Source organism: Marmota marmota, unplaced genomic scaffold (genome assembly GCF_001458135.2).
Source record: "Marmota marmota marmota unplaced genomic scaffold, marMar, whole genome shotgun sequence".
Classification (NCBI taxonomy): domain Eukaryota; kingdom Metazoa; phylum Chordata; class Mammalia; order Rodentia; family Sciuridae; genus Marmota; species Marmota marmota.
This window is the reverse complement of record NW_026000249.1, coordinates 30,662,815-30,689,259: the sequence shown is the minus strand read 5'-3', so window position 1 is coordinate 30,689,259 and position 26,445 is coordinate 30,662,815.

The following is a 26,445-nucleotide window of genomic DNA, read 5'->3' as shown; positions in this document are numbered from 1 at the left end:
GAAATGGATCTCACTGGGCTAAAATGAAAGTGTCAGCAGGATTTCATTCTACCTGGAAACTCTTGCAAAGAATATATTCCTTTACCTTTTCTACTTTCTGGAGGCTACCTGTACTCCTTGGCTTGTGACCTTCGTTCCAATTAAAAACCAGCAGAAACGGCATGGTGGTATGCCAATAGTCTCAGAACTCAGGAGGCTGAAGTAGGAGAATCATTTGAGTCCAGGAGTTGGAGTCGAGCTTGGGCAATATAGTAAGACCTTGTTTCAAAGAGAAAGATTAACAGAACGAAAACCAAAAAATCCAGTAGTATACCATTGTATCTCCTCTCTGACCTCTGCTTCCATCCTTCCATCTTTTCTCGCTGGTCTAATAGAGAATATGCTTCCTTCTTTCCTTATAAGGACCCTTGTGATTACACTGGGCCCACCTGGACAATCCAGAATACTCTTCTGTCTCAAAATCCCTAATTATATATACAAACTCCCTTTTGTTTATATATTCACAGATTCCAGGGATTATAACATGGAAATCTTTGGGGGAGTAGATGATGATTGTTATTCTGCCTATACCACCTTTGTTGTGGTCACAGCACAACCCAGTTTTTTTTCTGCTGTCTGATCTAGCTTCCCTCACTTCCCTATAGGTATCCACCCTAAAAGTATGCCCTAGTGAACTTCTTGCACATGAGTATCTATCTGAGTCTGTTTCCCAGTGAACTCAACTTTTTATAGAGTGGTTCATGAGGCTAGAGCATGGAACTATACGTTTGCAATAAAGTTAAATTGTAATTACTCTCTAGAGCCTTAGTCAGACCAGATTGTCATCTGTTATCCCTAAATTCCTGTGGATAGCACTCTATCTTTATTCCCTGAAGGAACATTTCTTAACTCTTCAGAGATTTAGATCTTATTTTCAAAGCAGGGGGCTCAGTTTCTCCCTGACTCCTTCATATAGGAGATTCTTCCATGCAATGCTAAACAATAATGGCATGGGTTTCCCAGAGGAAGCTAGACAAGAGAACTATCACAGGTTGGGTTTCTTGAGAAGTAGATTTGAATAAGAATAGAATGCAGACTATTTCTTAAGGTGTACCTCTTCATGTCAATATCTTTGGAGAAAGAGGAGGAATCAGGATTAGATAAAAAGAAAAGTGAGGCTGCAATATGGTCTCAACAAGCAACTTGGCCAATCCTATGGGTGATTTATAGAGCTGGGATGATCCCTCAGAGTTGTCCCAAGTTGGGCCAAAGGGTTTGGCTCTTGTATTGCCCAATCATTGGAAGTGAGCTACTCTCAGAATGACAGGGGGGAAAGGGCCAAACTATTTTGCAAAATGGCTTTATTATTGTTCATTCCTATGAGTGTTCCAGTTACTCCACATCCTCATCAGCACTTAGTATTGTTGTTTATTATTATATAAAACTTGTATCCCTACTAGAGTATGTGTAATATCTCATTGTTATTTTGTTGTTGTTATTTGGCTGTACTGGGGATTGATCTTGGTCCTTTGGGCATGTGAGGTAAGTGCTCTGCCACTGAGCTATATCCCCAGCCCTCACATTTCTCTTATGACTAATGATGACAAACATCTTTTCATGTACTTATTTGCTGTCTGTATCTTCTTTGGTGAAATGTGTATTCAAATCCATCTATTTTTAAATATTGGGTTGTCTTATTGTTGAATTTCGAGAGTTCTTTGTATCCTGGGTACAAATCCTTTATCAGACATGTGATTTGCTTGTATATTCTCTTTTAGTTTGGCAGGTGTCTTTTCACAAGGTGTTTTCAAGAATGAGTGATAGTAATATCAACTCAGTGTGAAAATTTGGGGATTGTGATAAGATAGGAAAGACCAAGGTGAAGAAACTGGAGTAGCTTAACTGCCTTTAAGGGATGCATTTGGAAAGATGACATTTTCTTTTTCTATTGCTATAGCACATGGCACTGATATAGAATTACCAAAAATAAATACAGCAAATTATAACAAGCTTGATTGTGAAACTTTTGAGTTCCCTCCTACTGGGGAGATTCCTGGCAGTGGAAATAACATTCACATAATGCTAATTATACAAGAGTTTCTTACTCTGTATGTAGTGAGGTAAATGGTAAAAAGGTACTCAATAAATAAAATTAACTTTAAAGAGAGAAACTGTGGTTCTGAGCAGCTTAGGTGTAGATAGAAAATCTTAGTTTTGGAAAGAGTCTGTAATATGCTCCTGTTGGGCATATGCATATGAATTGGTATTTGTTATTCTAAACAGAATGTCATACAATCTTTTTGTCTTCTGACACATTCCCCATCACCCCCTGCCTGTTGAGCTCAAAGTCATGTGAGAACTGGCTTCTAGGAGGCAGACAGCCACTATTCTTAAAGGTAACTCATTTGTGTTCCCTAGAAAGCAGAATGAAAGACAAGGTCTTTGTTGCATGGTTTTTATTTGGGAAGGGATCTTAGGAAGCAAGTGTGATAGAATGGGCAGAGAGAGACAGGGATGGAAAATAAGCTGATTTAAGATGTAGGAAATAATTTCACTGCCATTGTCTAGATCACCTATATTGACTGCCTAATTTTTCAGCTTCCATGTATTTTACTCTTAATGAGTCAAACCTGGAGCCTTTATTATAGAAGCACCCTTGAACTGTTAAAGTTGTCCTACCTGGAGACATCAAGAACCAGGAGTTCCTCAGAATTTACGTCCCCTTGCCTCCACCAATCCCCAGAGTGGCCCATAGTCAAGGGCTGATTGCGTAGTATGAAACTCCAGCTCCCTTGCCTCCAGGAAAGAAAAACTGTATGGTGTGGTTTATATTCCAGATTTCTCCCAATATTTGGATTCACCTGAAATCTTACTCTTTGTTTGTTTATTCACAAGCCCTGCTTTGCTTCCCCACCTCCCTTATGCTCTCTCCTTAATAAAATACTCACAGAAATCCTATCTCAGAGTCTGTTTGGAGATCAGGACCAAGACTCAAAGATACATTATGGAGATTGCTTCTGTGGGGAAACAGGACCATTATTTTGTCAGAACTTTCTGGGAAACATACAGAAAGATACCCCTCTTGCTTTACTCCAGAATTGGCTGCCTAAGGACAGGGAGACTGGAACATTTATCTACTGCTTTCAATCTCCTCTTGGTGGAAGGCTGAAACCTGGGGGCAGTTCAGTCCTCCATATTTCTTGGCTGAGTTGTTGTTGCTCCTGTGTAAAGCAGACTTCTGAGGCATCAGAAAAGGACTCCAGGCAGAAAGTAGAGAAATGAATGTGAAGTCTGAGATAGGAACTTGTGTGGAACTGTCTGTGGTAGCTGTTGTTAAAATCAGAGATGGGCCTAAGGGTATGACCTCAAAAGTGAAAAGTAGATGCTAAGCTGACTGAGCAAGTACATCCTGGAGAGCTGTAACCCTGTGATTCCCCTGAATGGTGCACAACTGCAGCAGTGGCTTTAGCTATTCAAGCAGTTTACAGAGTTTAATAGTTACACCATGTAGCAGGGGTAGAGTACCAGCAATTGGAAACTAGGCTATGCTAGTAAAGCAATGTAGTAAAAATTTGGTGTGTAACCCTTGAAGATAGATCAAGAATTCCATAGGGGATATATATTATTAGTTTGCTTAGGCTGTATTAACAGTACAACACAGATGATATGATTTAAACAGCAGAAATTTATTTCTTATGGTTCTGGAGCAGAGAAGTCTAGGATTGAGGTGCCAGAGAACTGGTTTCTGGTGAGGCCTCTTTCCTTGGCCAGCATAAATGGCCACCTTCTCACTGTAGCCTCACATGGCATTTCCTCTATGCATACACACTCCTGGTGTTTCTTACCCTTCTTATAAGGAAACCAGTCAGATTAAATAGACCTTGCCCTTATAACTTCATTTAGTCATAGCTACCTCTGTCAAGGTCCTATATCCAAATATGTTCACATTAGGGGTACGGACTTCAACATATGAATTCTGGGTGGGAACAATTCATGGGTGGACACAATTCAATACATAACAGGGTACATTCACATAATTTTATGAGAATCAATTTCTAGTCTCAATTCTGATATGCAATACTTGGTAAAAGTGAGACCATACATGCAGATAGGTCATCTTTGCTCTTCTCCTTTCATAGTTGTCCTTTTACAAACTTATAAAACTCAGGCCTGCTTCTTACCCATGCCAACTTTTACTGAGGTGCAGTACCCTGGGATGTAAAACACTCTGGACATATAGACACATAGACAATTAGACATTAGACAATTAGATACAAGCTTCCCTTAACCATGGTACTATGAACTTGCTATTAAATTTCACATTTCTCTTTATTATACACATTTCTCTCAAGGATGTGCAAGACCCTGGGTACTATCCTCAGCACTGCCAAAATAATAATTAATAACACCAGGTGAATTTTTAGCCCATCTCATGAAAGTCTCAAGTTCATTAGATTCCACTTACATGATTTCAAAAGATACCTTAAGCAAAGCATCCATTTCACAATTACAACATGAAATAAGATAATCCTTCTCCATACTTCTACCTGAAGTTGGGAATTCAATCTGTATACAGGTCTGACACCTTCTGTATAGACTAAGGGAGACAGTGGACAACAGTTACTGCCCCTATGCTCTGTTGTATTTTGTTTTTCTTTTCCTTACTGTAAAACAGAAATATTCAACCCAGGTGATTTTTCTACTACTTTTGCCCACAGGGATGCTGCAGACCTATTGACTAATTATAAAAAGGAGTGACAGAGAATCCTTTGATGACATCCTTTCTTAAACAAAACATTAGCTCCATCACTTTGAAATAATGACTCTTGGCAAAATGCTTTCAATAAAAGGCCACAGTGTTTGCTATATAATTAGGGAGTTCTAAGGTACCAATGAAAATTTAGTAATGTATATATTTACTTGATGGATTTTGAGTATCTTATGCTTTTAGCCATCCTTGATTATTAATTTTCTAGGAGAACAGTCTTTAAACAACATAACTACCCATAATAACCAGCTCTACATTAATGGATTTGGTTTATTCAGATTGGGAATTGGCAGGCTTTTCCAAGAGCAATGGAATTTTCCTTGATCCTTTTAGTTATATTTTACATAAATGAGGATTCATCAATATAATCACTGTATTCATTGTACTTGTTAATATTTCAACACTATTAAAACCAGAAAAAATAGAAGGAAGTGATTTGTTGTTATGGTAAATTTTAATTTTGGAAAGAACCTGCAATCATGGCAAAGAAAATGTGAGTTAAGTTGATGGTGAACTAGACTGTTTGATTTTAAGTGCCCCTGAGAGAATGAAGAGAGAAGAAAAAAATTATCATGCCACATTTGACTCCAGAAAATAAACAGCTTCATCATACACCAGTGCCTAAAATATATACAAGTGAACATTAGAATTGCAAATGAATTGAGGGAAGAAAGAATTCTGTCTGCTTTTACATGATTTTGTTTTGCATTGGGCTAAGGGATTTTTTTCCTAGTATAAACTAAGAATGAATTCCCAACTTCAGGCAGAAGTATGGACAAGAATTATCTCATTTCATGTTGTAATTATGAAATAGATGCTTTGTTTAAGGTCTCTTTTGAAATCATGTAAGTGGAATCTAATGAACTTGATTAATTAGAAAAAGAAACAGTATTCATGACAGGAAAACATCTTACCACAAATATAGTTATTGTTTGATTAACAATGGGAATGTGTTCTGAGAAATGTGGTGTTAGTGGATTCTACATTTGTGTGAGCAGCATAGGGTGTACTTACCCAAACTAAGAGGGCTATGGCAACACTAGGTGATATAATCTTATGGGACCACTCTCACATAACGTGGTCCATTTTTTTTACCAAAATGCTATGTGGTACATAATATATGCATATATATATATATATATATATAATGTGTTTGTGTGTGTGTGTATGTATACGTGTGTATATATGTGTGTGTGTATATATATATATGTGTGTGTGTGTGTGTGTGTGTGTGTGTGTATACGCTTAATTTCTAAAGCACATTGTCTTGTGTATACCTGTGTTCAGGTCCCAAGGTTTTTGAGATTTACATTCAGATAAGAAACCGGACCCTCCCTGATTAAATGAGCAGGTCTTAGGATGCTAAATTATATGGTTTGTTTTTAAGTGCCCTGAGAGAATGAACAATGATCAATAACTGCCTATTTGTTGCCTCCCAAGAGCTGATTCTTGCTTTTTTATGATTTTTTTTTGTACTGGGGATTGAACACAGGCATGCTTTACAAAACACTGACCTCCACCTCTGGCCCTTTTTATTTTATTTTATTTTTTGAGATAGTCTCTCTCACTAAGTTGCTCAGGACCTTGCTAATTTGCTGAGACTGGCCCCCAACTTGTGATCCTCCTGCCTCAGCCTCCTTGTTGCTGGGATTAAAGCTGTGTGCCCATGCTGAGCTTGGTTCTTGCTTTTTAAAGAGAAACTAAATGGGATCTACTGTGATTATTATGATGTTTGGGGATTTTTCTGCCTAACCTTATTTTGAATAACAATATAATTCACCTCCTCCTCTGTATGTATATAGTATCAAATGAGAGTTAGATGGAAGCAAATCTTCTAAAATCTTCTAAATATGTAACTTCAGGGAACTCACTCTCATATTTGCATCTTGGATTTGGAGTTTTATTACCATTTACAAAGGATTTAGTTTTTTTACCTCCATTATATCTGCCCTATTTGCATCTCAACATAAGTTGTAGAAGAGAGGTCTTGAACATATACAAAGACTTAAGAAAGTAAGGTATATATGCCCATAATTACATGGATAAATAAGAGTAAAGTAGCCCAGGGTTAATGTGGCCTTGAGTCTGTCCTTGTTCTCTGGTTATTCAACTTTATCTGTTTCATGGAAAAAGGATCCCACATGCCAGAGAATCTGAGATTGTCTCTAGTGTATTTTTCAACTTGAATAAGTCTAGATAAAAAATGGGGGAAATAAAAGGTATGCTATCTAATTGCAAGCTTAAGGATAAATCTAATGAAAAATGAATGAGTGGCGTGGTCTGTATATGAATATGTGAAAATGCAATGGGTAGTGATGATAGATTGAGACCCACACTTAACATTCAGAGAATGACTGTATAGTGAATATGGACCTGGGCAGAGACATTAGGGCATTTCTCTCAGTGCAGATGCGACTCTTCTCTTGCTGGACAACCCTATATTAACCTCATTGGAGGAAGTTACTTTGCAAGTGGATGCTGAGTCTCATCAAAACCTACCTTTTCCATCTTTCCATGTTTCCAGACCTATAACCAGTCATGTCATAGCACTCTAAGTGAGGGACAAATGAAAAGATTGAATGTGAAGGAGAGAGCTTAAATGTTTGTAAATTGGCAAGCTTTTCTTGCTAAGTCATATCAACAAAAATTTGGGAAGTATTATGAGAATGAATTGTGATGATAATCGACCAAGGAGGATGAAAGATAATATTGACTAAGTATACCTCTTATCAGTAAATTCTACTTTATTGGAACTCAAATTTGGACATGGGTTGGGCCTGTAGCTCAGTGGCAGAGTACTCGCCTAGCATGTATGTGGCACTGGGTTCAATCCTCAGCACCACATAAAAATAAACAAAGGCATGCTCTCCATCTACAACTACTAATTTTTTTAAAAAAATCTGTACAGTCCATACAGACTGGACTGAATGTATTAACTGCTGGGACTAGTTGACTAAAACCTGGACTCAAGAGTGATCAGTATTCAATATGATGCCTACGTCCAGTAAGCTGAAATGCCAAAAGTAGCCCAAAGGAATCCAAAGGCCTACAGAGATAGGAATATTGAAGTGCATGAATGTTGGAGTGGATTTACTGTATATGTCCTTCTCCTAGTATATTCTCTGGGAATAGTGTTAATGCTCCCCTTTTCTCAAGGTACTAAGAAATGCATGGGTAGGAATCTTTGAGAGTTGTCATAGCTATCTTCTTTTAGATTATCAGTGATGGTGAGATATGCTAACATTAAAATGGGCTTCCTCGAACATCCATTGGCCATTTATATTTCTTCTTTTGAGAAATGTCTGTTTAGATAATTTACTCCTTTATTGATTGGGTTATTAAAATAAAAGGACTTCCTCATTTTATTAGGAATGATAAAATTTCAGAATGGTAGAGGTTAAGGGAAAGCATTTAATGACTTGAGACAGAGTGGATTCAGTTACCGAAATGGGAAGTAGAGCCAGAGTGACAATAGGTTTTGTCATGTAGGGATCTTCAGGGACAGATTATTGATGTCAGTGTTCCTAAGATTGAAATAAGTTATTAGCCTATTGTTGCGGTTCAGTTAAGCTTCCTTAAGACTAAACTGAGGCAAGATTTGCATTAAGAAATTTTACTGGGGAGTGCTCTTAGGATCAGTACTCACTGGAGAGTGAAGGAAGCAGGATTAGGGTGAGGAAGCTGAAATGGACTTGCAGAGTGTTGTGATTTTTAGGAATGGTTAGTCACTTTTATGTCTCTGCACTGGGAAGTTATTGGCTATAGAAAGGAGCATGATCTTGGGCAAGGCAGTTCTCTCTTCAGGCCCAGATAATCCCCAAAGAAGGACTTAACTGAGAACTGTTGTGGCCAACACTCTTAACAACTGGGGGAATGAGTTCTTTAGTCTTAAAGGTAGGAGATAAGCTTATTAGAGGTATTCAAAGTACCCAGACTCCTACTGGAGTCTTGTAAGATCTATATAATAAGGGGTAGGAAATCTAGGTCTATTGAAGAGAGGCTTGACTTGAACTACTATAATGAAAATAATGGGGTATCACCCTGTTCCTAGACCTAAGCTAATTCACAGATTAGAATCCCTTCAGTAAAGGGCATTGGGTCCTTTGGAAGAAGGATTCCTATGACATTTCCGTGAACATATACTGTAAAATTTCCTTGAATTCTTCCTCCAAGTGACTTGAATCCATTTGTCAGAGTGACCGTGGACTGGGGAATTAGAAAAAGTCATATTGGGGATTACCAGATAGAGGCTTAGTGTTGATGATAATCCTGGAGTTGTCAAATGCCACTGTGGCCTACCAGTCAGAATGGTAACTAAAGATTTAAGTGGCTAATAGAGTTTAGGAAGAGACTATGATTATTTAGAGCTGGAATCATGACTGGGATAGTTGTACTTAGAATGTGGCAGCACCTCCTTTGGCTCCTGAACTCTTAGAGTGAGCCCCAAACAGTAGGAATGGCCAAGTGAAAACCCCTGGAACTTCCATTCCCTGCCAGAATAATAAACCAAAAGCACTATTACTTTTCTAAGGTAGCTGCAAATATTGCTGTCACCATGAAATTTGGGAAAGTTGATTCCTTTCATATTTCCATTTAATTTGCCTGTTTGTCTTCTGCCAAAGAGGTCTGAGTTTTGGAGAATGTGGATAACCACACACTTATTTGGGTATTAGCTCTCATTTCAGCAGCTGCTCCATATGTGTTCCCTTCTCTAGACCAAATCAAGATATCTCTTAAGCCTTAGTAGAGTCTTCTTCTGACCTTTGGGTATCACCATCTTCTTCTTCTTCTTCTTCTTCTTCTTTTTAGTTGTAGATGGACACAATATCTTTATTTATTTATTTTTAATATCTTTATTTTATTTATTTTTATGTGGTGCTGAGGATTGAACCCAGTGCCTCACGCATTCTAGGCAAGCACTCTACCACTGAACCGCAACCCCAGCCCACAATATCTTTATTTTTATTTATTTTTATGTGGTTCTGAGAATCAAACCCAGGGTCTCATACATGCAAGGCGAGTGCTCTACCACTGAGCTACAACCACAGCCCACCATTGTGATTTTTGCCCCTCAGTCTTCCAACATTTTGTAACTTAATTATTTGTATAGAATCCCTTTTCTACTTCAACACTCTAGAGGGATGTTTCACGTTGAATTCTCTGGGGAGCAGACTAAAAGAGAGATTATCATGCTGTTTATTATATATAGGGAAGGCATTCAGCAAGATTGTACAGAGGGAGAAGTTGGGTTGTAATGCAATATCAACCAAAATCTCAGTAAACCTCACTTGCATCCCTGAAGGTAGAATCACCCTTCAGAGTTGTCCCACGATGTGGTGAGTATACAAGGATGTATACTTTGGTGTTATCCAGTTATTTAATAGGAAGGATATTATGGTTTTAATATAAAGTATTCCCATTAAAGCTTGTGTATTAGAAACATATCCAATGTAGGAATGTTCACAGGTGAAATGATTAGATTATGAGAGCTGAAACCTAGTTGGTGGATTAATCAATTTGATTGACTAATAATTTTAGTGGATTCCTATTTGGTAACTATAGGCAGGTGGGGTATGGCTGGAGGAAGTAGGTCACCATGGCCATGCCTTGGGGATTACATATCTTATACTTGGTTCCTTTTCTTTCCCCTTTCTGGGTGCAATGAACTGAGCATCTTTTCTGTGCCACGTCCTTCTGCCATGCTCTTCTGTTTCACCTTGGCTCCAGAACAATGGAGTTGTCTGACCATAGGCTAATCTCTGAAACCATAAGCCCCAAATAAACCTTTCCTCCTCTATATTTTTCTTGTCAGGTATTTTGGTCACAGTGACAAACAGCTGACTAACACAATGGGTAAGACCGTGACCTTGGGTAAGAGAACTCTTTTTGACTGAAACCAGAGGGCTATATATTACAAACAATCCCAGAATCTGCAAAAAGAAGATAGGATCTGGATTGTACACAGATCCACTATAAGTGAGAAGTGGAAGAAGAAAGGGTGTTATGGAAAGTGAGGTGGCACAATTGATTAGGATTCCCCATCCTAGGGTCAGTTGTTCTTCAGTAAGCAAAAGATACTGGACCAACTGCCTCATTTTTGTTTTAATCAGTTATACATGAAAGCAGAATGCTCCTCAATTCATTGTACACAAATAGAGAACATTTTTTCACTTCTCTGGTTGTATATGAAGTAGGATCTCACCATTCATACAATCATACATGTACCTAGGGTAATGATGTCCATCTCATTTCACCATCTTTCCTATCCCCATACCCCCTTTCCACCTTCCACCCTCCACCCATCCTCCCTTTTGCCCAATCCAAAGTTTCTCCTCCACTCATCTCATGCCCCCCATTATAGATTATCATCCACTTATCAGAGAAAACATTTAGCCTTTGGTTGTTTGGGATGGTCAATTCAATTTGGGTGGATATTTCCCTGCTCAAATGGTCAGGTCTCTTTATTTCTCAGCCTTACGGTCTCATGTCTAGTCAGATAACATACAGAACAGTATTTATACCCACACATGCTACAAATTTACTATAAGTTATATGATTGAATTAAATATTCTCTGTTTCCTAAACTATTTTAGAGGAAAATCTTCCAAAACAGCTCCTTTATGGCTGTAGAGAACATCTCCTTTGCAATTGCACTTGTCAAAACAGCTTATCCTGCATCCTTTCTCTCCACCCTGCCTCTTCAGCTTTGTAGGGGAAGAAATGAGAGCTAATGAGAGGGAGGAAGAGAGAGTGAATAGAGTGTATATGAGTAAGCAGGGATGTGGAATTCAGAAAAACAGTTAAAGGGATCCCTTGAAGACTTCTGAAAGCAAGTTTGACCATTAGGCACCCTTTCTTAAAAATGCATGGAGATGACCCAATTAGCTGGGGAACTGATTTGTTTTTCTCCATTTGTAAGATGAACAGTGATAAAACAGTGACTGGTGTCTTTATGGCTGGTTATCAAGGGAATCAGTAGAAAAGAGTGAATATTATGATTGACAGGAGGTAAGGCCACAAGGAATTTACCAGGATTGTCAGACAGATTTCCATGATGCAGTGGGGGAGATTTATGAACAAATAACTGGGAGAAAGAAAAACTCAGAATGAAGAATGATATCAAATTTGCTGGTACCAGTGCTGGTAGAGGATTAGAGGAAGTACAGCATCTGTGTGAGCCTATGTGGGACATACCGTTTTAGAATAGGAGTGGCAGATGAAGTTGACTCCTCTTGTGACATCTCTTGGACCCTAAGAAAGTTGTTCCTATCTTTTCTCTTTACTCCCAAGAATTTCTGAAAAATTTCAGTTAGAAATTACTTCATTATGTGTCCTTTCTCCTATAATTCTATTTTGAAGCTTATAAATCTAGCACAAATTTGAGTTTGTGGCTGTATCCTGCCAACACTTTCTAATTATTTTGAAAATGTGAATCCTCTTAGGAGTGGAAACATTGCATTTCATGTCTAATAGGGAATAACTACATATGACACATACTTACTTTCTTTAGCTATCTAAGAGCACTGGTCATGCACTTGAGAGGAAGGACATTAGGAAAAACAGTGCCAAAAAGGGAGGAAAAGGCCACCAATAGTCTCAAAAGATTTGCTCTTCCTGTTTTCCCATGCAGCTTCAGACCATAGAAAATTTGTGTGATGGCGTCAGTTTTGTGGGTTCCAACCCACCTTGAACTTATTTTTTTAAATTAAATGTTATAAGCTGGGCACAGTGCTGTGTGACTGTGATCTCAGCTACTCATGAGACTAAGGCAGGAGCGTTGCAATTTCAAGACTAGCCTGGGCAATATAGTGAGATCTTGTCTCAAAATAAAATTAAAGGTTATAATATTAACTGTGAATCTCAAGGTAAAAAACAATGTCTTAAGTAGAAATTATCTGTCCCTTAAATACCCCATATCGATAGAAGAGTTTGTGTTTCCCTCTAATATTTGTCATTCTACATATTTCAAATAATTGTAATATAGCAAAGGTATTTTATTTTCTATTTTTTTACAAAAATATTTTTTGCATTTTGTCACACAGGCTTGATGATTTATTCATGGGTTTATCTTCCATGATTCATTTAATCATATGTCATTAGGAAATTGCGCTAGTTTGTAATTTTCGCACTATAGACTAGTCTCAGATTTGAGAAGAGGAACTGCTTGGTCAAAAGAGTATGAATATTTAGACAGCTTTTGAGATATTGCTTGTTTTCTGTTTGTGGCAATTTATAATCCCCCAAACATTTGTATTTCACTTGCCAATATAACACATTTTAAATGATTCTATTTCAATTGGTGTAAAATGAGACTTTGCTGCTTTACCATGTAGTTGTTTGAGGATTAGTGAGATTTAATGGGTTCCCCATATGTTTAAAATAATCTCAAATAAAAAGCTATATATGACACACACACTCTTTCACGCACACACACAAACACATTGCAAGATAAGTACAAAGATCTCTGTATATATATATATCCTAATGTACCATTTGGAAACATTTTGCCACAGTGTTATCATATTTCTCTCTCTCTCTCTCTCTCTCTCTCTATATATATATATATATATATATATATATATATATATATATATATACACACACACACAATACACACACACACATATATATATATATATATAATACATACATATATATTATTTTTATTATTTTTCTTGAACCATTTGAGAGTATGCTGGATACATCATGCTGGTTTACCTGTTAATAATACTGCATTGCATTAAAGTTCCTGAATTTGATAATTATACTATGTTTATGGAAGAAAATATCCTTGTTCTAGGGAATGTGCACTTAAGCTTTATCTAATCTACATTTCATATTCCAGTTTTACAAATTGTTTCAATATTATCTTTGAGTACAGAAGATTTTGCTGTCCAAGAAGCAATCCAAGATTGCACATGCACTTAGTTGTCATGCTTCTTTAGTTTCCTTTAATATGGAACATTTTCTTAGCATTTTTCTTTCATGACAGACATTTTCAAAGAGTACAAGGCAATTATTTTGTAGAATATCTAACAGCATGCTGGTAAATGCTTAACAGATGCCTCTCTGGAAAAAAGAATCCTGCTGTGTAGCATTTACTAATTTCCCTAGTGTAAATATTCCCACCATGGCTGATGTCAAGCTTCCAATGTGATGTTGCTGAATATGCCAGCAGAAAGAAATGTGCATAGAGAGCTCTTGTGAGATAGTATATATGAGCAATCTCTAGCATATCACTGAATATTCCTCAATTTGGGTTCATCTTATTCCTTTCTCATGAGTAGAACAGTAATACCAGTGAAGTAATGTTATGTTCTTCTTATGAAACTTGTCAGGAGGCATGTGATGTAGATATGTCCCACCTGTACCTACTTTAGAGTGAGTATGTATGTATATACATGTGTGTATGTTTATTTCCCCCTTGGTATATTAAATGCATAGAGGCAGGGAAGTTCTGATTAAATCAGAGGAAGTTAGGTCCCCTAGGTCCTGTCTTCCCCACATGTACCCCAGAAAGTGCTCTGAATTGTACAATTTGAAATCCTAAAGACTGGGACTTGGTTCATATAGTCCTCATATGGCATAAATAACCCCAAAGTATGTACCAGTAAGTAAAGACAAGCTATAAACACAAACTCTGTTAGAGAAAATGTGACTCATCCGTAAGTGTATTCAACCAGAATAGAATAAAGAAGCAGCACTAGACTCCAGCTTCAAGTTAGGAGTGTCAGATTGCATTGAATTAAGTTGGATTTGGTGATACTCATGTAATGGCAGTGTCTTAGTTTGTACTACTCCAAAAACTGACCTGGAGACCAATTTTTGGGTAATTAGTTTGGAAACTGATCACAGTAAATACGGATGGTGGAGAGTATAGCATGGAAGAAAATCAATACAGGGTGTGGTTATGAGCAATTACTCTAAGTAATTGAGAATTATTCTCAACAGGTACCTCTCAGAGGCTGTGTAGAGCATACTTCATATTTGTTTTACCTGAGATGCAAGGAAATCAGATATTTATATACCAGCTCCCATCCATTGTTGCCTGAGGGATGCTCACAAGGGCATTAGACTCCTTGGAATTTCTAGCCCATCTTACTTGCAGATGAAGCCAGGTTTTATAGCCAGCGAAAGTCCTTTTGCAGTAGCAAAACAGTAGTATCTACAGGAAAGCTGAAAGTGGCAGGAGTATTGGTGCATCACTAACAGCATTTATTTCAAGAGGCAAAAATATTTGCCTGTTTTTAGAAATAGAAAAGTTTAGATATACAATATAACTGAAATCTGTCTTGAGCTGTGCATTATAATGGGTGTCATATCCAAGTTAGTAAAGAATTTAGAACAATGAACTAAGGTGGCTCATTAGAGAAGGTCACACCTTTGCCTCCTCCAGATTCCCTTTAGATCAGCTTCTCCTGAAGATATTAGCTGCTCATTTTAGATAAGCACAGGCTTTCACTGCATGTATATCAAGAGTGAGTTTACTATACAACCCTAAGTTACAGGAAATGTCACATGCTTATATTTCTTTAAATTTCATATATTTGGAACCATGCTTGCTTGGTTGACAGGAAGTTTAATCTAGATCTCCCAACACTCCAGCAATGTATGTAGAAAATGCAGGGTGCAGGTTTATGTGTTGCTAGAAAACCACTGGAGACCCTCATCTTATTGTGAGATAGTTCTATCAGTAGTTGGCTATTCAACACTGGCTGGGCTCAGGGGGTCTTCTCCAGTTCACCATGCTTGCTGAACTCTCCTTGCTGTCTGGAGTCAAGTTGCATTCTGGTACTTGTATGGTCCATACCACCCATATACTGAGCTGATCCAGGCAGTTTCTGCTCCATTGACACACATAAATTAAATACCACCATCTAGGACATATGGCTTTTTATATGGCTGACAATGGACTGAATTACACAGTGGGGTAAACCTAGGACAATGGAAAACAGTGCTAATCAGGTAAGTTCCTCCTCTTTAATACCTTGCATGAACTGTTCTGACATGTGGTTTTCCCTTGTGCCTTCCAGAGGAATCCTGATACATAGACACACACATGCTAAATGGCCTGTTACCTAATTTCTTGGCTATCATGAAACTGTGGCCAGTGAAATAATGTATTATATCACTTAATGTTATTTGCCTCATTGCCCTTTTTCTTCCTTACCCTCACTGTCAAGAACTTGCACCAAATATGGTATTAGAGTTCCAATCCTTAGCTCAGTTTCTATTTATTAGGGCACCCAGAGTAAGAAACTATGCTTCTTTCACCTCCTCTTGTTTTCACTTTTGCTAGTGGAGTTTCTGAAAGAGGCGCTTCAGATCTCTTGAGTCACATTCCTGGAGAAAATGTATGAAAGAAGGTGTTGACCAACATCTGTTGATGTTAGAGAGTAAGTTACTATGAAAAAAATTATAGTAAACTTATTCCTCCTTACTTAAAATGTCCTAAATTAAGTAATAAATGTATTAAAGGTAAAAATTCCAGATTAATTTCTACTCTTAGATCGTATGTGCCTGCTCAGAAGCTTTAGTCTTTTAATCTCACTAGTACTCTTAATCCAGAGAGACAAATCATACAACAATTGGCTTCTGGCATGGTAAATTATAAGCTAAATGGAGGATGAGGGTTTATTTTCAAAGGGCATGGGGTTCTAATTATTCCTGAAGGTTGTACAGTGTTAATAGGAAGGGTTAATGACTTATTAAAATCATGCCTGTCTAGTGTGCTGACTGAAATGCATCAGTGGGGCACACTTCCACCTGTAGTTATTTAACTCAAATATATTTTTAATTAAATAGATTTGCATATCAGGGATAAGTTTCTCCTAATTTAATTCTCTCCTAATTTCTTAAAGAGTGCTATACTTGGATTTTAATATTCCAAATTAGACTGTCCTCACAGGAAAAGAGACCAACCTAGGCCTCCATAGAATATCTGCAGGACTGTCAACGCTACCCTCTCTTAGCCTTGTCTTTCTTAAGTTTGAAATCTTATTCTAAGTGGACTCAGATCCAGGTTGGTACTTCCTCAGCTCTATTTTATGGAGCTCTGTTTTTTCCCAAGTTTCACAACACTCTGGTCACATTTTACCTTCCACAGGTACCCATAGTTCCTCCTATTAGTCCAAGGCATTTAATGATAAAATGACAAACAAAAATAATAACTAGACAAAAACATACTGTATTTGAGACAATGGTTTTATAGTTGCTATAGTATTAGCTGAAACCCAAAAATGAAAATTTTTAAAAATTATATTAAATGTCATTCTTACAGTAATAAGTACATACTTATACTTCAGTAGACCTATAGATTGTTAACATATAAATCTGACACATAGATTTTCATTTTGTGTTTAGAATGTTTATGTCTGAAAATGAGTAGTCAGATATTAAATGATTAATATGAAAAAATGGCATGCCTTTTTTTAAGATTGTGATGTTATTCAGGGAGACAAGAAATTATATCAATGTGGGGTGTTTGGCTGTTCAACCTTTCAGAGACTGAGATCTAAGAAGAGTATTAGATTTCGGCTAAACACTGATGCTAAAGCTAACTTTTATGTGTCCCTAGCATTCTACCCCTGCTTAGCCCTTTAGTAATTTTTTAAAAATTACTTTTAAAATGTACTTTTGTTGGGAAAACTGCCAAGGCCTTTGCCAGATTTGCAGAACCTCAAGGGTACAATCACAATGCTGGGTGTGCCAGGCTTTGTCTCCCCTTGTCCTATTAACTCTAGAGACAAGGGCTGAAAACCTGCACTGGGAAACTATGTTCATTCCCCAAGAACTCCTCTTTGTTCTCAACTTTAGGTCTGTTCATCAATCACTCAGTTTTTAACAGTGTTGAAAAGGTAAACAAAGAATAGAAACAAGTCCTTAGATAAATTTGACAACTAGTCTAGGTCACATTTTGGAGGAATGAATAGCTTGAGGTGCAAAGACAAGACACTGAAACCCTGGCTGCCTAGCATGTCAGAATAGTTCTTCAAAGTATCTTGAGATTATGAAAGAAAACAAAAGGGAGGAAGCCAAGAAAAAAAAGTTACGAAATCCTATAATATCTGTGAAGGCAGAGGCCATACTTTGTTTTAAAACTAGGCAAATTAAACCCCATCAACCCACTTCTCAGGTCTAGCCAAAGAACTCTCCTGATCTAAAGAAAACTCTAGAGAAAGGAAATCTCAGATTGTCATGTTTTTCCCACTTCCATACACTCTTTCTGTGATAGTTTTAGTGACTAATCAATTGTTAAATAAAAAATTACATGCCGCAGTCTGGCTGGGCACAAAATCACGAGCCACTCACAGCCTTGTAGATTCAAACAGCAATTCTTTATTCCCGAACTGTCACCGGCACTCTACACGCACATTCTGGGCAAAATCCACACTCTCCACCGGGCTCTGAATCCCAAATACTCTCTGAATCCCGCGAGAACTCAACGGGAACTCAAGGCGCCTGAGGCAGCAGGATACGCCCTATTCCCAGCAGTAATCACCTTAAACCTGGAACCGCCCTAAACCCCGATCCACCCTAAACCCGGATCCGCCCTGGTCCTTGAGCAAGGTCACCTTTCATGCAAAGTCACTGCAAATGACCTGGGTCCACAATGGAGAATCCTTCCTCTAAGCAACATGGGGTAGGCTGACAAGGAAATTGCCATGTGTCCTACCTACTTAGCTATGGCTCTCAGCAATTACAGGTGGCCATTATTTTGAATTAAGCTCCTGTACTGGGCCCCAACAGACCAGACTAAAAATCAAAGTGGAGTCACTCATTGCTAATGTTCCCTGTCACCAAGCTGAAACTAAGCCATTTATCTGACCTCCTGAGATTCAGGATTAGATAACAGCCAAATTTGCCAAATTTTCCAAATAGTCCAGTTTTAATTGGCATGAGAATGAAATTCCCTCTGCTTTAATCCTTACACAATAAAAGAACCCCAAGTAACCTGATGTTAACCAATCATTCCTCATTCTATTGTTCTGTCTCACTGTAGCTGCCTTAAAAGCAAAAGTAACTTTGAAATGACCAATCTGCTTTTGTTCATTTGTTTCTGCTTTCTTTAGCCTTTCTCTGTCTATAAACCAATGACATCTGTTCAGCCCATCAGAACACTTACTGTGTTTTATGGGATGAAGAATTACCTGGATTCTCAAATCTAAAATAAAACCAAATTAAGATAGTTAAGTTGTTGTAATTGTGTCCTTTGACACACTAATTTTTTCACCAAATATTTATTGAGTGTCTTGTATGTAATACTTGCCATATTGATATGAACAAGACAAATTTGATTTTTACCTCAGTGTTAGCTAAAAGTCCAACCCTTAGCTAATTTAGTCCTGCTGATTGGCTTAGAATAGCTTCAGGCATGTATAGAGGACAAACCCAATTCTCTGATATGTTTTCTGGGAAATGATATTGCTTGCATGCTTGCAAATCCTCTTAGGTTCTTTCAAGGAATGAGAGTTCCTTGTGCTATAGAACCTAAAACTAAGGTTTTATTCATTAAAATGCATCTAAACAAGATAAGTAAGCAATAGTACTATTTTTTTTAAAAAAAATTTAGTTGTCAATGGACCTTTATTTATTTATATGCGGTGCTGAGAACTGAACCCGGTGCCTCATACATGCTAGGCAAGCACTCTACCACTGAGCCACCACCCCAGTCCCAATAATACTATTTTTTTTAATATTTATTTTTCAGTTTTATGTGGACACAATATTTTATTTTTTTATATGGTGCTGAGGATCGAACCCAGTGCCTCATGCATGCCATGTGAGCATGCTACCACTTGAGCCACATCCCAAGCCCCAATAATACTATTTTTAATACACACAAAAGAAGCAATTCTGGGGAAGGGGTGTTTCTCAGGTTCCCTCCATCTTCTACTTCCAACGCTATATATTCATTTCAAGAACAAGAAGAAGACAGTGTTACAGATAGCTTCATGAAAAGAACAAGCTGGGTTATTTTTACATCTTTACCAGGTTAATAAGTCTATGATCTTAAGAATAACATGTTATGGACAAATTGATTATGCATGCAAAAGGAACTGTTTGCAGAAATATGTCAATTGTTTGTCTGCTGTAGTCATCATATACATCTGCAGAATAATTTCTTAGACGAAAAATGATTCTTCTCATGAATATTTGTGTCCTTCACCCCTTTATCAACTCAAATGAAAATCCATTTTCAAGGAGCTGTAATTTTTAGAGGCTAAGATGCACATGAGAGGGATTATTTTGGAAAAGGAGCTAATTTAAATCCTGTATTAGTCAGGTCCTCAATGGGAAACAGATGATGCTCTTGAATTAGAATAATTCAAAGAGGGATTAATAAAGGCACTATTTATATAAAGATGTGGGTGGTATGGAGAGTAACCAAATATGGTTTTGGAGAAAATACTGAGCTTACTGCTGGTAACTGCAAACATGCTAATGTTGATTGACTGAAAGGGAAATGAGAAAGCCCTTACTGGGACCCAGAAAGCAAGAGTCTTATAGAGAAGGTTTGCCTTTGGTGGAGGAACCCATGCAGCTCAAAACCAACTGCAGGGAGGGAGGTATGGAAATAAACCCTGAACCTTGCTTTGTTTTCATCCTGATCTAACACCAAGGGTCTTCATTACCTAAGCCCAACTGGAAAGTTAAGATAAAGGAAGACATTAATATAGTTTATATAGAGCAGGCTCTAATGGCAGAGAACAGGATGGGAAAATGTGGTGAGCCGTTCTAATTGGACCGTGGCCGCCATTAGAAGATGGCGCCGGCTTCCACTGTGGCCTGTGATAAACAACTCCTAATATGGAGAATTGGCACGCAATCCCTTACCACCCTATGAGAAAGGTCCACGTGGCAGCTTAGGATTGGTATGCGGGAGGCTTTATTAGGCTGTGCTTGGGCGCTCGGCGGCGGGTCACTAGAAGATGAAACATGAATCAAGGCCTGAATAAACTGCTGAAGGAAGAATCCTGTGTCGTGTTTTCCCTTGCCGGCGAGGGGTCGCGGCAGGAAAAGATGGAGCTTAGATCTGCAATGGTAAATGAAAGATATCCTGGTACATCTTCCCTATTGCTTTTTTGTGTGTGTGTGCTGGTGATTTAACCCAGGGCCTTGTGCATATGAGGCAAGCACTCTACCAACTGAGCTATATCCCCAGCCTCTTCCCTATTAATTAGAAACCATTTAAACTCTAGCTGGAGGGCAGAGAGATAATAACATAATCTTTTAGTTTGAGCCACATCTTCAATTTTGTACATTTATGTAGACCTATTTTGAGCCTTTGTTTTGCACCAGGGTCTATTTGATATAAATAAAACAGACCAAAATTCCTGCCCTCATTGAGCCTGTATTCTATTTGTGGTCATTTGTCTTAACAGGAGTCATTTAGTAGCAAGAGAAAGTGACTCAAGTTAGTAATTTTAAAAAGATTGCTTTTAAGGAATCCTTCTTGAGTATTGAAAATCTGTCAAGCAACTACTCTCTGGGTTCTCTATTATACTTCTCTCCTTTCTCTTTCAATCTTTCTCCCCATACCTCCTGTACAACAGAAAAAATTAAAGTGATTTTTCTTCTCTGTATATTTCTCCAGATCTGTACCACTCTCCTCTATGGAGGCAGGCTTCATTTTAAGGTTCTTATTTTCTACTTCCCATTATTTTCAGTTGGCAATTATCTTGGCATCTTCTCTGCTTCCATTAATTTATATGAAAGTACTTAGAAAATCTCAAGTGGTGGTTCTCTTCCAATCTGCCAATGTTTTTGCTTTTTCCAATGACAGGTGCTCTCCTGCATCATATCCATTCACCCATTTGTTTGTTTATTGAAAGTTCTTTGAATATTGAGTATCTTCTTACACCAGAGGTCAAGGTAGAATTCCCAAGGAGTGGTAGGTGCTTCATTCACTCAGGTTGGCATTGGTGTGATAAGTTGGCATATGGAAGAAATCACTGGCAGGTGAAACAAATGAAAGCTAAAGTTCAAAGTCATATCTTGTCTCAGTTCTAAGCACAGTACCCAAGAAATGGGAGTAAAGATCAACTAATCTTCAGAGTGGTTGAAAAACAATAGAGGGACCATTGGGTTGGAACAAGAGTGTAGATTCACCAAGAACAGAATGCTGTGTCTCAGAAATTGTTTCAAGTGTCTAGAGATTATTTGAGTGAGTAATTTTACAGAGGGGCATAGATCTGGTTCCTGCTCTCAGGTGATTTTATTCTTTCACAAAAGTGGAATAGGCAGTTGTTGATAGTTTCAATGGCCCCCTTTTATTAGTGTTCCTGACTCTATTACCTTTGCTCTGGATTTTCTTTAACATTGACATATATGAGACATTTCTATTCCATTTTAAATAACAGGTCAATGTGCTACCTTCTCCAAGAATAGTTTTCATTTTGTTCTTTAATTTACATTAAAGTATAATTGCTTGTTCCCCACATCCTTGCCAACACTTATTGGTGTTTATATTCTTAATAGCTGCCATTCTGAATGGAGTGAGATGAAATCTTAAAGTGGTTTTGATTTGCATTTCTCAAATTGCTAGAGATGATGAACATTTTTTTCATATATTTGTTGATTAATTGTATATAATCTTCTGAGAAGTGTCTGTTCATTTCTTTGGCTCATTTATTGATTGGGTTATTTGTTTTTGGTGTTAATTTTTTTGAGTTCTTTGTATATCCTAGATAATAGTGCTCTATCTGATGTGCGTGTGGTAAAGATTTGCTCCCATTCTGTAGGCTGTCTCTTAACCTCACTGATTGTTTCTTTTTGCTGAGAAGAAACTTTTCAGGTTGAATTCATCCCATTTATTGACTCTTGATTTTATTTCTCGTGCAATAGGAGTGTTGTTAAGGAAGTTGGGGCCTAATCCAACATGATGAATATTTGGGCCTATTTTTTCTTCTATTAGGTGTGGGATCTCTGGTCTAATTCCTAGGTCCTTGATCCACTTTGAGTTGAGCTTTGTGCATGGTGAGAGATATTGGTTTAATTTTATTTTGCAGCATATGGATTTCCCAGCACCATTTGTCAAAGAGGCTATCATTCACTCCCATCAGAATAGCAGTTATCAAGAATACAATAAGTGTTGGTGAGGATGTGAGGGGAAAGACACACTCATATGTTGCTGATGGGACTGCATACTGGTGCAACCAATCTGGAAAGCAGTATGGAAATTCCTTGGAAAACTTGGAATGGAACTACCATTTGACCCAGCTATCCCACTCCTTGATTTATACCCAAAGGACTTAAAGCATACTACAGTGACACTGCCACATCAATGTTTATTGAGGTATTATTTTTTTGTGGTTCTGGGGATTGAACCTAGGGCCTTGTGCATGTGAGGCAGGCACTGTGCCAACTGAGCTATATCGCCAGTCCCACATCAATGTTTATAGCAGCACAATTCACAGTAGCTAAATTGTGGGACCAACCTAGATGCCCTTAAGTAGATGAATGGATAAAGAAACTGTGATATATATATATACACAATGGAATATTACTCAGCAATAAAAGAGAATAAAATCATGGTATTTGCAGGTAAATGGATGGAGTTGGAGAATATTGCTAAGTGAAGTAAGCCAATCCCAAAAAAACAAAGGCAGAATATTTTCTCTGATATGTAGATGCTGATCCATAATGGGGGTAGTGAGGAGCATGGGAAGAATGGAGGAATTTTAGATAGGGCAAAGGGGAGGGAAGGGAAGGGAGGGGGTACGGGGGTAGGAAGGATGTTAAAATGAGATGGACATCATTACCCTAAGTACATGTATGAAGAAATGCTATGACTCTATTTTCTGTACAACCAGAGACATGAAAAATGGTGCTCTATATGTATACTATAAATTGAAATGCATTCTGCTATTATATATAACAAATTAGAATAAATAAGTAAATTACTATTTTTTATTAACATGTTTATTTTTTATTTCAATTGCTTGTGCCTGCATGTATCTGTGTTTTGATAGAGATTAAGAAAATACAGGAGTATTGTCTCTTAGTTGATCTATTCTGTCCACTGTAAAGGTTTTGCAATAGGATTTAAGTCGTAAACTGTGCTACTTGAGTTGATATTTGGAAAGATATTCCCTACATTCAAGGTGTAGTTTTGCATTAATTGTGTTTTCTTGAATTTGAAGAAGAATGGGCAAAATCATGCTCTTTTGTATTCACTCTCCCTTGAGTGCAGATACTGTGTTATTTCACTCTAGACTAAGTTTCTCAAAGTAGTACTTCATGTATAGCCTTCTGTAGGCCATATCCCCCTAGGGTCTTTGATCCAATTGACCATAGGTGTATTCGTTTCCTAGGGCTGGTATAATAAATTATCCCAAACAAGGCATCTTAAGCAATATTGTCTCATAGTTCTGGAGGCTGGAAGTTAAGATCAAAGTATTGGAAGGGTCACCATCTTTCTGATAGAGCTAGAGAAAGTCTCCTTTCTTGGCTTATGGCAGCATAACTATAATTTTCACATGCTGTTCTTCTGATATGCATGTATGTTCAAATTTCTCTTTTTAAAAGGATACCAGTCCTAGTTGATTAGGTACCCATCCTACTACATTTAAGTTAAAAATTTCTCAACTAATTACATATGAATGGAACACATATTCAAATTTTGTCACATTCCAAACTACAGGCAGTTTGGACTTCAACATATGAATTTTACCAGAGGACACAATTGAACCCATAACAATGGATGATTAGGCATTTTTTTTAAATGCTATATCTTGTTAAGCTTCTATTGCAGTTTTGGCCCTATCTTGGATTCTAGTAGCCTTAATGTGAACCAGTTCTAAGCAAATTTTGTTCTATTTCACACAGGTACATCTGGATAACTTCTTACCTCAGTCAGTACCTCATATTTCTTCTTGCCCTAGGTTTCTGTGACACAATAGCATGTGTGTTTTTCAGTTTTTCATTTCTGAGACCAAAATACCTGAAAAGAGCAACTTAGAGGAGGGAAAGTTTATTGGGGTTCATGGTTTACAGAGGTCTCAGTCCGTGGTCAGCCAAGGTCATTGCTCTAGGCCTGAGGTGAGGCAGAAAGAACATCATGGTGGAAGAGTGTGGTAGAAGAAAGCTGATCCGCTCAAGGAAGCTAGGAAGCAGAGATTAAAGCACCAAACTATAAACCCCAAAGGCATGTCTCCAGTGACTGACTTCCTTCATCCATGTCCCACTTGTCTACAGTTATCACTCAGACCATTCAAAATAATCCATCAAATGGATTAACGCACCGATTAAGTTATGACTCTTATAATCTAATCATTCACCTCTGAGAATTCTTGCATTAACATAGCATTTGGGGGACACCTCATATCCAAATCATAACAGAATGGAATGCCTGTTACAGTGTGTTACTCAGCAGTAACACACAAATAACTCAGAAAATGGGTAAGTTAAGACCCTATGGGTGACCCTTGACCAATGAGGGATGAGATCCAATGGATAAAACTTTTCTTTCTTACTCCCAGGTGAACAGACCAAAGCCCTTTCCATTAAGGTCTTTAGAGATCTCTTCCCAATCAAATACCAGTCACTACTAGCCGTGGTCAACTTGATAATGCAACACTGTGTTGCTTTTTATGCCATTTTATTTCTTCAACTCCTTACTCCTGCAGCTTGAATTGGCTACCCAAATAAATTACTGTTATGAAAACCTTTGTCTCAGGTTCAGCTTGGGAGGAACTTTGACTTAAGTTTTAAGCTTCCCAGGTGATCCTGATGTAAGTGATCATGGACCAATCATTGAGGAATTCTTCGAATTTCTGTGTAAAACAGCATGAGTTAAAATCATACCTTAATGTGTTTTTTAAATAGGATATTCCCCGTACCACTCTCTTTTGTTAACCTTAAAAATATGCAAACATTATCTTGAAGAAAGATTATATGAGCACAAGTCCAAAATCATGGTAAATCTCAGAAGAAAACCACTCTTGTCAGAAGCCAGTAAGTGTACAGATACTATGGCTAGTACTGCCTGTCCTCAGATGATATCTGGGTTATGGATCAGTGTGGCTCAATTCTCAAAGTCTCATAACCTATGTACAATAAGGAAAACTTATTTTGATGCCCTGTATAGCTGTGGGTCACATGCTGCCACCCTTCATGAAACAGGGTCCTATGAGGCCCCAAAAGTAGCCAATAGGTGGGAAAGCCAGTAGGCAAATCGCTTGCAGAAGGTTAGGATATAATAAGCTCCCATAAAAATCAGACTCATGCCACTGAGAAATCTATGTCAGTCTTAAAGCTTCATCTGAGTAAATCACCTATAATAGCCTTTTAACTTGGCAGAATGGATATTTTAACCTGGAATCTATACTTCTGCTGCAAGACTGACCAGAGGGCCAGTTCTCTCTGGGGCTGACTTGGCAGTTTAAAAAGCCAAACAATTATTAAACAGAATGGCCAGCTCAGCAGAAGGAGGGACATTCTAGGCTCTGCATAGCAGGATTTAAAATCCATGCCAGAGCTTCTCAGTCCTAGGTGCCTAGACCCAGTTGGGAAAAATAAAAATTCCTGGAGAAGAGAAATGATAAACTGAGGAAGATAAGTTCAAAAGATTGTGTGTGTTTGGGGGGGGATATGAATGATAATATAATCTTAGCTAAGGATGAGGTGCTTCATGTTCAGAACAATGCTTTGTGCATGGGTGACTCACCGTGAAGGAAGAGAGTAGACAAAACAAT